The 13,929-nt window shown below is 49.0% G+C and overlaps 1 protein-coding gene across 2 annotated transcripts in view; it reads right to left on the bottom strand.

Annotated features, from left to right (window-relative positions):
- Window positions 1-13,929, bottom strand: part of kcc (solute carrier family 12 member kcc) — a 526,743-nt gene that overhangs the window by 115,257 nt on the left and 397,557 nt on the right. The gene's annotated exons all lie outside the window — the stretch shown is intronic.

Below are 13,929 nucleotides of genomic sequence, written 5' to 3'. Positions count from 1 at the left end.
GTTCCTTCCTAATTCAAGTGTGCGCCATCCAGCCCAAATGAATGTTGTCCTGAACTATGTTTCGAAAACACAGGGCCCTTTTTTATGTGACAAATGGCGCTTGTCCTGTGTCGTTCTCCCTCTCGTGATCGTCTTAGTTGGCGCTGTTCCTTCCTAATTCAAGTATGCACCATCTAGCCCAAATGAATGTTGTCCTGAACTATGTTTCGAAAACACAGGGCCCTTTTTTTTATGTGACAAATGGCGCTTGTCCTGTGTCGTTCTCCCTCTCGTGATCGTCTTAGTTGGCGCTGTTCCTTCCTAATTCAAGTGTGCGCCATCTAGCCCAAATGAATGTTGTCCTGAACTATGTTTCGAAAACACAGGGCCCTTTTTTATGTGACAAATGGCGCTTGTCCTGTGTCGTTCTCCCTCTCGTGATCGTCTTAGTTGGCGCTGTTCCTTCCTAATTCAAGTGTGCGCCATCTAGCCCAAATGAATGTTGTCCTGAACTATGTTTCGAAAACACAGGGCCCTTTTTTATGTGACAAATGGCGCTTGTCCTGTGTCGTTCTCCCTCTCGTGATCGTCTTAGTTGGCGCTGTTCCTTCCTAATTCAAGTGTGCGCCATCTAGCCCAAATGAATGTTGTCCTGAACTATGTTTCGAAAACACAGGGCCCTTTTTTATGTGACAAATGGCGCTTGTCCTGTGTCGTTCTCCCTCTCGTGATCGTCTTAGTTGGCGCTGTTCCTTCCTAATTCAAGTATGCACCATCTAGCCCAAATGAATGTTGTCCTGAACTATGTTTCGAAAACACAGGGCCCTTTTTTTTATGTGACAAATGGCGCTTGTCCTGTGTCGTTCTCCCTCTCGTGATCGTCTTAGTTGGCGCTGTTCCTTCCTAATTCAAGTATGCACCATCTAGCCCAAATGAATGTTGTCCTGAACTATGTTTCGAAAACACAGGGCCCTTTTTTTTTATGTGACAAATGGCGCTTGTCCTGTGTCGTTCTCCCTCTCGTGATCGTCTTAGTTGGCGCTGTTCCTTCCTAATTCAAGTGTGCGCCATCTAGCCCAAATGAATGTTGTCCTGAACTATGTTTCGAAAACACAGGGCCCTTTTTTATGTGACAAATGGCGCTTGTCCTGTGTCGTTCTCCCTCTCGTGATCGTCTTAGTTGGCGCTGTTCCTTCCTAATTCAAGTATGCACCATCTAGCCCAAATGAATGTTGTCCTGAACTATGTTTCGAAAACACAGGGCCCTTTTTTTTATGTGACAAATGGCGCTTGTCCTGTGTCGTTCTCCCTCTCGTGATCGTCTTAGTTGGCGCTGTTCCTTCCTAATTCAAGTATGCACCATCTAGCCCAAATGAATGTTGTCCGGAACTCTTATTACAGTCTTTGGGTTCTAGGGGGCAGGGCACAAAATGTCCTGCTCCCTGTACATCGCACTGCATTGCATGTCGCAATGCATGTTGATACGCGGTGTTTCATTGCTGTGCGACATATCTTTCCAAATACTTTGCGTGAACGGTGTCAGCGCTCTTTCTGGTTTTACTGGCAACTTAAGCGCAAATATTTCTTTTTACATGAAACGTGCATTTTAACTCTGTAGGACTTCCTGACGAATTTACCACATCGTGATATTCCATGTGCATTGGCTATATGATACACCTGGCACACAAAAAGCACAAGCTGCATTGCGTTAGAGAGTCCGTCTAGTGGAAATAAAACGCAGACCATGACACCATTCCTCTGTCATCTGCGTTGCAGACGAAACCAGCTTTGTCGTCTGAAACCCAGGCCGTGTAAGAGTTGGGGTCGGGCATGTAAAAAGGGGTAGCTGGCCCATGCCGTCGTCCCACTCATCCACGCTAAGGACGTTGTTGAAGGGACGAACATGTTCTCATCGAGAACGAGGAGTACACGGTTTATTTACAATATCTATATGAAGAGTGGAGAACGTCACATCTTATCAGTCTAGCATGACTGAAGTGAAGCACTCCGAGGAGCCGAAAAAAATTAGCTTAAACCCCCTCTGTCCTCCTTAGATCCTAGGCCAGGGTAAACTGCCGCCCCTCTTCGTCTGGTCGGAGCACCCGAAGTCGTCGATGGACCAACGTTGAGGGAGAGGATTCACACAATCACTCCCGCACATTTTTTCACTGAACACACAGGAAGGAGATGGGATTTGTAGACAGGCTTTCTCACGCTTGACTCAAGCTGGCGCGTCTAGGTTTCTGGGATGACCCCGCAGTTAGCTGGAACGTATGTCAAACGATCGTGGCGGTTACCGGAGCCCGTGAGGGAGGGCCTTAAAACACCCCTTTCCAGGAGTTTTCTTGCTCCCATTGGTCCGTGAAGGCGACAGTGAAGCAACAAACAATACTCGGTCCACCAAACGTGTCTCGCCTTGCCGGTGCCGCAGGTCTGTCCGAGGGTGGCGCATTGTTAGCTTCAGGCAAGCTTGGGCGCACATCGGAGAGAAGGCGGTGCTGACACAAAAATTGATATATATATATATATATATATATATATATATATATATATATATATATATATATATATATATATATATATATATATATATATATATATATTGCATTTAAAAAATACCTTTTTGTCACTTCTGACATTAATAGTAGGCCTGCAGAGCTATCTAATGATATGTCAAATTTTTAAGCAGACCACCAAAGCTACTTATATCCCTGTCAAGCGGGCACGCTAAGTGCACTTACCGGAAGTGCAGTTCGCGACCTTGAGTGACACTGTAGGCTACGCGGGGCTAAACGGAAAAACAGAGCGTACTCGCACTAAAAGAAAATGGCAACAAACTAACTAAATAATGTTTTTTGAAGATGTAGATTAAAATAAAATAAAAAACCTTCCAAAAAGCGATTGCTTTAGTTGTATTATAAATAAAAAACAATTTTAATGTATATTTACTCATAAAAAACGACAATATTTCTATCATAAGAGTGTTACAAGTCAACGCCGGCCACGACAAATGCCTAGACAATCCATAGCAAGATGGTGGCATGCGACGAGGCGGCATTTGGTCCTGCTAGAACAGAATATCAGCGAGTTCTTTTCTGATTCTTTTGTTAAAAGCTGTCCAACAGCTAGAATGAACTTCTGTGTCCTCTTTCTATGCATTACATTTTGTATCGTTGAAACTGCTGGCGGCGAGGCTACGCACTCGACCAGCAAAGTACGTTCCCTGAACGCACTCCGACCGGAGTGCACTCCGCTTGCGACGTTTATGGCGTTTTTCACTGGTCGATTCGGAGCAGGATTTCTTGCTCCGCGGCAACGAATCCGAATTTCACTGGTCGATCCGGAGCGGGTTCGCGCGTTCCACTGGTCGTTTCGGATCAACTCGCTCCGCGCCGGATCGCTCTCACTTGCTCCGCCGCCGAGGCGCGGATTCGGGCGGAAATAGCTCGCGTCACTTCCGTCTTCAAGCGAAATCGCTACCCGGTTGGTACGCACAACATTGTGTTGCTTCGCAAAATGGCTGCGTTCGGTGCTGCTGCAGCGCTCGCGTTTAGCGATGAGAGCTCGGACGACAGCGATTACGAAGTGACGCAGGTGCTGCACGAAGCCTTCTATGCACGCTGTCCATGCACAATCCTTGCGGGAGCGACATGGAAATGACTGACTATGCCACTGCCACGGTCAAATTACACACGGGGTACGGGGAGTTTGGTTGCCGTGGAAACGTACAGAACGGAAGTCGGGCATGGTTTTTCGGAACCGGTTCGTGCGACGTGTACGCAGACTTCCTGTGTGATCCGCCGCGGAGCGTTTTTGCGCTCCGCTGGCCGATTCGGATTTGTGAAACCCGAGCGCTCGCTCGAGGATTTCGGCGGCCGCTCCAGATCGACCAGTGAAAAACGCCATTAGATTTGGGAAAGTGCACTTAAAACCGAGTGCACTCTCCGTAAGTGCACTTAACTGGCCCGCTTGACAGGGGTATTATTTGAACATGAACACGAAGGTTCTCGCAAGAAATTACAACTTTACAATTATTTTTCATGCGATCCGCCGAACCTTGAAAGCTTCAAATATTTTTGGCTATGCTACGTCAACCGGGCTAGCATTCATACTTAATCTGTGACTTCTGGGTTTTCTCTTGTTCCGAGAAAAAAATTCATACTTTGCAATGTTACCGGCTTTTACCGGAGCCAAAAGTACCTAATGTGTTCAAATATTTGAAATACTGGTTATTTGTGCAATCACATCACTTCATTATCTTGCCATACACACTATTTGAACGACTGGATCATACAACATGCCTCTAAAAAAAAAAAAAATGTTGATTGATGTCTTCTGGCTTAGCTGGACAATAAATTTTTGCCAAAATGCTAGAAAATTTTTGGGAAGAAAAATAGAATGAGTTTCGAACGTCAATCAACACGTGAAATTTTTTCAAGTGTATCTCTGATGGTCGAAAAAACGCTGGTTGATCTGACGTGGAATGACCCAATATGTGCCGTGAAGTAATTAAAAATTAATTAGTGAGTAATCGCCAATTAGTTGATTATATCTTTATAGTCCTGTTTATATGATTACATTGTTACAGGAAGAAAGCAGGCCCACGAGTGTAAAATAACGTATATTTACAACTGGCGTATATGACGTTCAGGCAACTGCCAGACTTCGTCTTCGTCTAGTCTAATTCAACTTCTTCGTTTACTTCACCGTAACATCACCCTCCCGGTGGAGTAGCTCCGTACCGGTGCAAGTTATAGAGGCTCACTTAATGGGGGGACATAGGGCTTAAGCCTGGGGACGTGAACAACATCGCTGGTGACGTTGCGATGCACTGAAGGCTGACCGACTGGGGCGATCTCGTATGTCACGTCGGACAGTCGGCGTAAGATCTGGTACGGACCAGAATACCGGGAAAGCAGTTTTTCCGACAAGCCGACGCGACGTGAAGGCGTCCAGAGAAGGACAAGGGAACCAGGTGAAAAATTGTGGTCTCGGTGCCGAAGGTCGTAGCGTCGCTTTTGAGAAGCTTGCGAGACTGTGAGGCGATGACGGGCGACATCTCGGGCCTGGGCGGCTAAGTCAATAGCATCGCGAGCGTAACCAGTGCTGGGTGATTGTACTGCGGAAGGTAGCAACGTGTCAAAGGGCAAGGTGGGGTCGCGGCCATATAAAAGGTAAAATGGTGAAAATCCGGCAGTGTCGTGACGGGACGAGTTGTATGCGAAAGTGATGGATGGTAAAGCAACGTCCCAGTCACTGTGATCGTCGGAAACGTACATGGCCAGCATTTCAGTTAGCGTGCGGTTGAGTCGCTCGGTGAGGCCGTTCGTTTGAGGGTGGTACGCGGTAGCAATCTGGTGTTCTGTAGAACAGGAGCGGAGCAGATCATCGACGACCTTCGATAGAAAGTAGCGGCCGCGATCCGTCAGTAACTGGTGAGGGGCGCCGTGGTGCAGGATGACGTCGTATAGTAAGAAGTCGGCGACATCTGTAGCGCAGCTGGTTGGTAGCGCTCGTGCGATGGCATATCTCGTGGCATAATCGGTTGCTACAGCAATACATTTGTTGCCTTTGATAGAAATTGGAAAGGGGCCAAGGAGGTCTAGGCCCACACGAAAGAAAGGCTCTGTGGGGATATCAATTGGTTGAAACAAACCAGCGGGAGGCGTAGCAGGCGTCTTCCGGCGCTGACACAGGTCGCAAGAAGCGACATAACGGCGCACAGAGCGATAAATGCCGGGCCAGAAGAAGCGGCGCCGCAGGCGGTCGTATGTACGAGTGATGCCCAGATGTCCAGCAGTAGGAGCGTCGTGAAGTTGCTGGAGCACGGCTAGTCGAAGGTGCTTCGGAACGACTAGTAGGAGCTCAGGGCCGTCAGGACGAACGCTACGACGGTATAAAGTTCCATTGCGCAAGGTGAACATCCGGAGGGACGGGTCATTGGGCGAGGAGCTTAGGCGTTCCGTAAGTGTTCGGATAACAGGATCTTTGCGCTGCTCGTCGCCAATATGGAGGAAGCCGGAGATGGATAGAACACTGATGTCCGAGTCTGCATCGGTATCGTCCGGTTGATCCACGGGATTGCGGGACAGGCAGTCAGCGTCTTTATGCAGGCACCCTGATTATACATAATAGAAAATGTATATTCCTGTAGACGCAATGCCCAACGTGCAAGTCGTCCAGTTGAGTCCTTCAAAGAGGAGAGCCAGCAGAGGGCGTGATGATCGGTTACGACGCAGAAACTCCGACCGAAAAGGTACGGCCGGAATTTCGCGACCGCCCATACGAGCGCGAGACATTCGCTCTCAGTAATGGAGTAATTTCGCTCGGGCGTGGAATGAAGGCGGCTAGCGTAAGCGATGACACGGTCTTGGCCCTGTTGATGCTGAGCGAGGACAGCGCCGATGCCATGACCACTCGCGTCAGTTCGTACTTCAGTGGGTGCAGAAGGGTCAAAGTGTGACAGAATTTGGGAAGTTGTAAGCCGCTCAATCAGGGTAGAAAAGGCTTTCTCCTGCAGTGGTCGCCAAGAGAAAGAGACGTATTTCTTAAGAAGGTCAGTGAGAGGGTGAGCAATGTCGGCAAAATTTTTCACTAATCGACGGAAATAAGAGCATAAGCGCAGAAAAATACGGACATCGTTTGTTGAACAAGGTACACGAAAATTTCGCACGGCGTGAACTTTCTGTGGATCAGGTTGGATTCCGGCGGCGTTTACGAGATGGCCGAGCGTGTTAATTTCACGGCGACCGAAATGGCACTTGGAGGAGTTTAGCTGAAGGCCAGCCCTGCGAAACACGGAGAGTATGGTTGTGAGACGCTGCAGATGGCTCTCAAAGTTCGGCCAAAACACAATCACATCGTCGAGGTAACAGAGGCATGTAGACCACTTCAAGCCGCGCAAGAGAGAGTCCATCATGCGCTCGAATGTAGCTGGCGCATTGCATAATCCGAACGGCATGACTTTAAATTGTTACAGACCGTCCGGTGTGACGAAGGCGGTTTTCTCGCGGTCCATCTCTTCGACGCTAATCTGCCAATAGCCGGAGCGGAGGTCAATTGATGAAAAGTATTGGGATCCGTGAAGGCAGTCAAGAGCATCATCAATGCGCGGCAGGGGATAAACATCCTTCTTTGTTATCCTGTTGAGGTGACGGTAGTCAACGCAGAAGCGCCACGAGTTGTCTTTTTTCTTTACTAAGACAACCGGTGATGCCCACGGGCTACTGGAAGGTTCAATGATGTCCTTGTCCATCATCCTGTCTACTTCTTTATGTATGATGGCCCTGTCTGTTGCGGAGACACGATATGGCCGCCTATGAATGGGGCTGGCGTCACCGGTGTTGATGCGATGCGTGACAACAGATGTCTGGCCAAGTGGACGGTCGTCCAAATCAAAGATGTCCCGATAAGATGACAGGAGGCGACGAAGAGCTGTTGTTTGCTAGGAAGGAAGGTCAGGGGCGATCGTCTTAGAAACATCGTCCGCAGGCGTCGAGTACGGAGGAGTGGGTGACAAAGGTCCGTTGGTACTGACGAAGGATTCAGAGGTCAAAGAAGAAGTCTCAAATTCTTCCAAAGGAGTGATATGCGCTATGGCGATACCGTAGGGCAGCACATGCGACGAAAATCCAAAATTGAGGATGGGCACGCGAGCGCAGTTTTCGCGGATGCGGATTAAGGTGCTCGGTAGGGCAATATTGCGCGACAAAACCACGTCAGTAAGCGGCGACACGACGTACTCGCCATCAGGTGCGGGAGGACAGGGCGTCAGGAGGACATTTGTAGCCGCCTGTGGAGACAGCCTAGCAAACTCAGCAGAACATAAGCGGTGTGAAGCACAAGTTGTTGCATCGGCAGGAAGCGGCAGATCCAACTGTACAACACCTGCGGAGCAGTCAATTTGAGCAGAGTGTTTCGAAAGGAAGTCGAGGCCGGGAATTAGGTCGTGTGGACAGCGTTCAAGGACGATAAGTAGAACAACGGTATAATGGCCCCCAATGGTCACACGTGCTGTGTACATTCCAAGGACAGGTGAAGTACTCCCATCGGCGACTCGCAAAGTGCACGGTACGGCGGGTGTCAGAACCTTTTCGAGCCTTCGGCGGAGAGCAGCGCTCATAACTGAAAGCTGCGCTCCTGTGTCAACGAGAGATCTAACAGGAACGCCATCAACTTCAATGTCCAGTAGGTTTCCACATGTAGGCAGGGTCAACAGAGGATTTGTGGCCCGGGTCGGAGTTGCAGCTTCACCTCCGGGAGCTGCACCGCCTAGTTTCCCGAAGTGAAGCGACCGGTTGCAGAAGGGGACGAAGAGCGGTGAACGAGAGGCGAACGGGACCTACGACCTTGCGGAGACGGGGAGCGGCTGGATCTTGGTGGAGCACTGTCGGCGTTGATGTTCCTAGTCGGCGTATAGGGCGAGAAAGTACGATTGTCTGGTACTTGGCGGTAGTGACTCGGCGACGACCACCGAGGAGGCGACGACCAATGGTTGCGGCAATGACGGGCGATGTGTCCAATACCGGAACAATTAAAACAGACAGGTTTATCATCCGCTGTGCGCCAGTCAGCTGGGTTGCGACGAGGGGGCGGAAAGCATTGCGTCTGGGAGCGAGCGGCCGGAGAAATCTGGTAGGTGTTTGTATGGCGGACCGAGCAGAGAGATGGAATGCCCAAACTTGCTATTTCCTCCCGAACGACCGCTTGTATAAGGGAGATAGCGGGCACGCTTTCCCGACAGTCAGAACGAACTGGAGCCGGAGCCATGGCCTCAAGCTCACGGGGAACGACGCGCGTGATTTCTTCCGGTCCTATGGGCTGAACGAAGCGCGGCGGGTCTTCGCAAGAAGATGTCGCGGCGGTATTGGGCAATCGGTCGAAAGTTTGAGCGACGCGGCGGCCCTTCGCTTGTTCGAAGCGTCGGCACTCCTTTATAATTGCATCCACAGTGGCACAATCCTTGCACATTAGGAGATTGAAGGCATCGTCTGCAATACCTTTCAATATGTGACCAATCTTGTCTGCCTCGGTCATGTTGTTATCAGCCTTGCAACAGAGGGCCAGCGCATCCTGTATGTAGACGACATAGGATTCTGTGGACGTTTGAGCGCGACACGCAAGTTCTTTTTTTGCCGCCAGCTGACGACCGACAGGTCTGCCAAACAGGTCTCGCATTTTTTCTTTGCAGACATCCCAACTCGTTAGGTCAGCTTCGTGTGTGTCATACCATTGTCTCGCAGTTCCTCTTAGGCAAAATATCACGTTTGCTAGCATCATTGTTGGATCCCACCTGTTGTTGTCGCACACTCGTTCGTACATCGTAAGCCAGTCCTCGACGTCAGCGTTGTCCGTGCCACAAAATGTCCCTGGGTCCCGCGGATGAGTGAGGATGACCGTTGGCACGGGCTGCTGAGGCGTTGTCGTTTGTGTCGGTTGATTTGCCATTGTGGCGGCAGGTAGATGACGTCCGCTGCGAAGTTCCGTGATTGTACCCCGCACCTTCTACCAAAATGCAGCTGCAGGAAGAAAGCAGGCCCACGAGTGTAAAAAAACGTATATTTACAACTGCCGTATATGGCGCAACTGCCAGACTTCGTCTTCGTCTAGTCTAATTCAACTTCTTCGTTCCCTTCACCGTAACAATATGTTATAGTCCTCGTGTAAGTAATGCCCGCCTCTGAATATTCCAGGTGAAGGAATGGAATATTCACTACGAATATTCGCAGGCAATATATTACGAATGGCATATGGACTACGAATATTCGCAGGCAATATATTACATTTCGTCATTTCGTGAACGTAGTCGCTTCGAAATTCGTAACTTGTGGTTAAATTTGAGGCTACAGTTTAACTAGCCCATAGATATAGTGACCGGTAGTATAAAGAAAATGACTTCCTGGCACCATCAAACGTTAATTTTGTTCGTATGTTGTGAAGTGGATCAACTACAGCTGGCCGATTTCTCAGTCAGTCAAAACTCAACACAAATAGAAGTTGAACGTTTTTGTTTTTATTCACACATTAAGTACTGGAAAAAATACTGAACTCCACGCAGTCCGAGAGTGTCAGTCTGCAGAAGCAATTTTTATTCCCAATTGGAATTTGTACATAATGAGCGAACATAGATTCCAGAAGATCCAAACCAATGCGAAAATTAACCATCACGGGCTAGTCACACGGAACTTGACTATCACGTATGTTATGACGGCGACGATTTTGTGGCGTACAGAAAGAAGGTAGAGTACAATACATGCATTTCATTGACAGTATGAGATGTAAGGACCCACAGAATCTTAAACTGGCTACATGCATCTGCGTGAACAGGACGTAGCGTATAATTGCGCTCATTATTTGAACTACACGCGGAATGAAGGAGCATATTTTTATAGCGCTTACAAGCGCATATAATCTGCCTGTCGTCATACCTTACGTCGTATTCATATATAGAGTGTCCCAGCTAACTTTAGCCAGAGTTTAAAAATACGCGAATGCCACGTATACCTGGACACAACCAAGGTAATGTTGTTTGCCGTCGCTTGGAGATACTGAAATCATTTTATTCCGCCTAATTAGATGATTAGCCTTAATAGTCTTCCCAAATACTATAGTTAGATGAAAAATGTAAATGAGAAAATTGTAGAGCAACATCAAAAACTCCCGATATAGCATTCTGTTGCTCAATACGTGCTACATAACAGTTATTCCGAGCGTGAAAGAAGCCCGCAAATGCGCGCAAAATTGCCGCGCGAGTGGGCGCTCGAGGCACTTTGCGTGCATTTGCGGGCTTGAACGTTGTGGGCGTGTGCTCCTGCTGGGAGGAGTGCTCCTGCTCGCGCTTGTGCTCGTAAATGTAAACCATCACCATGTAAATTTGTAAATAAACCCTTTTCTCATCTCTTGGACGTCGCCCCAGACCTCTCGATCGCCCGGTACGTCCCCAGCCACGAAAACTTAACAACATCGGTCAACGCTTTTGCTCGCACCCTTAAACCCGGGAGAAAGTAGCTCCACAGAAACAAAGCTACGTCCCCGGTGCGGAAGCTGCACAGTTCGGCCGTCAGGTCATTAAGGAATCGGGGATCCGAGTCGAATCGCGCACCGTCCGACGCTTGCCAGCAAGGCCTGAGCTCGTTCGATTTTTGTCCACGCGCAAAGAGGTATATCGATGCTGCCCGCATCGATCCCTCGTGTGCGCGTCGCGCGCGAGATCAATGCGGCGAACTGAAGCGGTGCGAGGGAAGTCGCTCGTTCCTCGCGGCACCGAACTTGGCGCGTGCTCTGCGGCGTGCGCATAGCATGCGGCGATTGAAATGCAATGACCGCAATTTGAGTCGGCGGTTGGGAAAAGAACATTTCGCTCTGAAACAACGCCAGGTAGACACAAGGGGGACCGCTGAGGAAACACCTACTAAATGTCCCCACTATTCTCGACAGTATACGGTAACAAAAAGCTCCGATCGCTTAGTGGGAGGCAGTCCGCAGCCGGAGGGCTCCAGGCGACGCCTACGCACGAATGCTGTTTCCCTCACGGATGCAACTGTCAGTGATGGCAGCCAGAACACGGTAGCCAGGAGTCATTTGTTTGTTCGCGTGCTTGCGTTTTTATACGCATACGAGCGGTTTGGGCAGTGCCAACGGACATACATTCGCAGAGCAGTGGCCTGTGAACACTGAGAAACGCGCCCGTGAAATTCGATTTCAAAGTATGAATGAATTCTGGGGTTTTACGTGCCAAAGCCACGATTTGATCATGAGTCACACCGTAGTAAATAAACCGGAATAATTTTGACCACCAGGGGATCTTCAACGTGATTGCAAAGTCATTACTACTACTTGATACGAAGCTCGGGAACCGCGACGGGCCATCTTTCATCACCTCTTATCGTCTCGCATTATCACTTCGATCATGACAAAGAACGAACGCCACTGCACAAATAATTACCTCGCGCATACGCCGACACGAAGTTGGCATTCCATTATAAGAGTATCACAGTTTGCATTCGTCAAAGCTGTCTTCTGGGGAAAAAGAAAGAAAGAAAGAAAGAAAGAAAGAAAGAAAGAAAGGGAAAGACAGATCGCTAGAATTCTCCTGCTGCTAAACGCGCCGACATCAAATAACAAGGAGAACCTTCCAAGGTATTTCGGCGCAAAGTGTAGAATCTCTGCCTCCCGGGAAACAGCCAAGAATCCAGTGCTAGGCCACGCCATTAACCATGTGCGGAATGTCGCAGAGGAGGGAATCGGGCGGCACTCATGCGACGCGTACGGAGGCCGCGAAACAAGGCTGGCGGTACATTCCTTATCACTAGCGGAGCGTGTGGCTGCGTGCGGTTGCGGTGCTTGAAGTATAGGGCAGCGTGTATAGAAGACTCCTCACTCCCTCCCTCCGCGTTTTAAAACTCAATTTTCGCCCCACTTAGCAGGTTCTTGCTGCTTCATTTCTTAATGGAATGTCTTGTAAACGGGATTACGCTACAGGCGACAAGATAACAACCACCAGGTTGCGTAATAAATTCGGAGCAAGGCACGAAGGTGCGGGGAGGAACTCTAGCTTTTGCCCACAGGTTATTGTCGTCAGTACAGCGAAGCCAAATACGTCACACGTGGTTCCGGTGGCGTTATCTAATAGGCTCAGACCCTGAAAGCGAAAAATAAGCGCACAGGAAGACATACACGAACAGCCGAGAAAGACACAGGACAGGCGCCTGAAAGCGTCTGAAAGCGAACCTTCGGCGGTATTGCTAAAAAAGGCGAGCCAAGTTTCCGTTCGTACAGCCAGAACTTACTGCAGAGGGACGAGAGAGAGAGAGAGAGAGGTCTACACAGAAAGTTTGTCCCTGCCCAAAATGTTTCGGCTGTACAAACACATGGCTGACTTGTTAGAAATGGTATTATGTAGTATAAAGATAGCCACTGCACGACATTGTCACAGAAGAATTCAAGCTACCTGTACATGAGAGAACAGGGAGCGCATATATAAAACGTGTTCGTGTTCAGTTCAAGGAGGATAACGGGCTAGCTTTAAAGAATGCTTTCAGCAGCAGCTAAGTCGAGTTGCTGGCAACATAACAAACATAATCAGCAAAACTTTTCACTTTTCTTCTTTGACAGCATGTCTGAACTGGCGATTTTTTGGCTTTGAATTATATACAGCAGCAAATTCAAGTAAACGTGCTTCTTCGATTATGCAGCGTCTGCAAACCATCCTGGGTTTCCGGTCTGACTAGATCTGACAGAATGGCAAGTCACATTGACGTGATCCAGCTATCGGGGACTGTCCGTGGTCCATCGCGAGCGGGTCATTCGCCTGGCTGCCGCACCGCTACTCAGGGAATTCATTATAAAAAAAAAATAAATTATGGGGTTTTACGTGCCAAAACCACTTTCTGATTATGAGGCACGCCGTAGTGGGGGACTACAGAAATTTCGACCACCTGGGGTTCTTTAACGTGCACCTAAATCTAAGTACACGGGTGTTTTCGCATTTCGCCCCCATCGACATGCGGCCGCCGTGGCCGGGATTCGATCCGGGAATTCATTATAGTAGCCCTGAGATGGTGCAGCTCTCTCATTGCCTGCGAAATTTAAGCAGAATTCCCACGTGAACGTAAACAAAATCGCAATTGCAACATGTCGCTGTTCACGGAGAAAGCGCCCGCCGATATCCTTAAAGCTTGAGAGACCGTCTACGAAAGGCCCGACGCGCATACCGGACAGAGAACAGGTTCAGCGTGTACTAATCGTACACGTCGAAAAGCAAACGCTCCAACTGGACAACAGAAGAGATCAACATATGCCAACAATCAGCGAAACTCCATTCGTATACAGCACCCCAGCTCACGGCAAGAAACGGCCGCATGTGACATGATATGCTTTCTCGCATACCAGTTTAACTCACCTGAAAGGCTACACCCACCTGTTTACTACACATAAAGTAGTGAGCATGAC

This window comes from Dermacentor andersoni, chromosome 1 (assembly GCF_023375885.2).
Source record: "Dermacentor andersoni chromosome 1, qqDerAnde1_hic_scaffold, whole genome shotgun sequence".
In the NCBI taxonomy this organism is placed as follows: domain Eukaryota; kingdom Metazoa; phylum Arthropoda; class Arachnida; order Ixodida; family Ixodidae; genus Dermacentor; species Dermacentor andersoni.
This window is presented reverse-complemented; position numbering and strand designations above follow the sequence as displayed.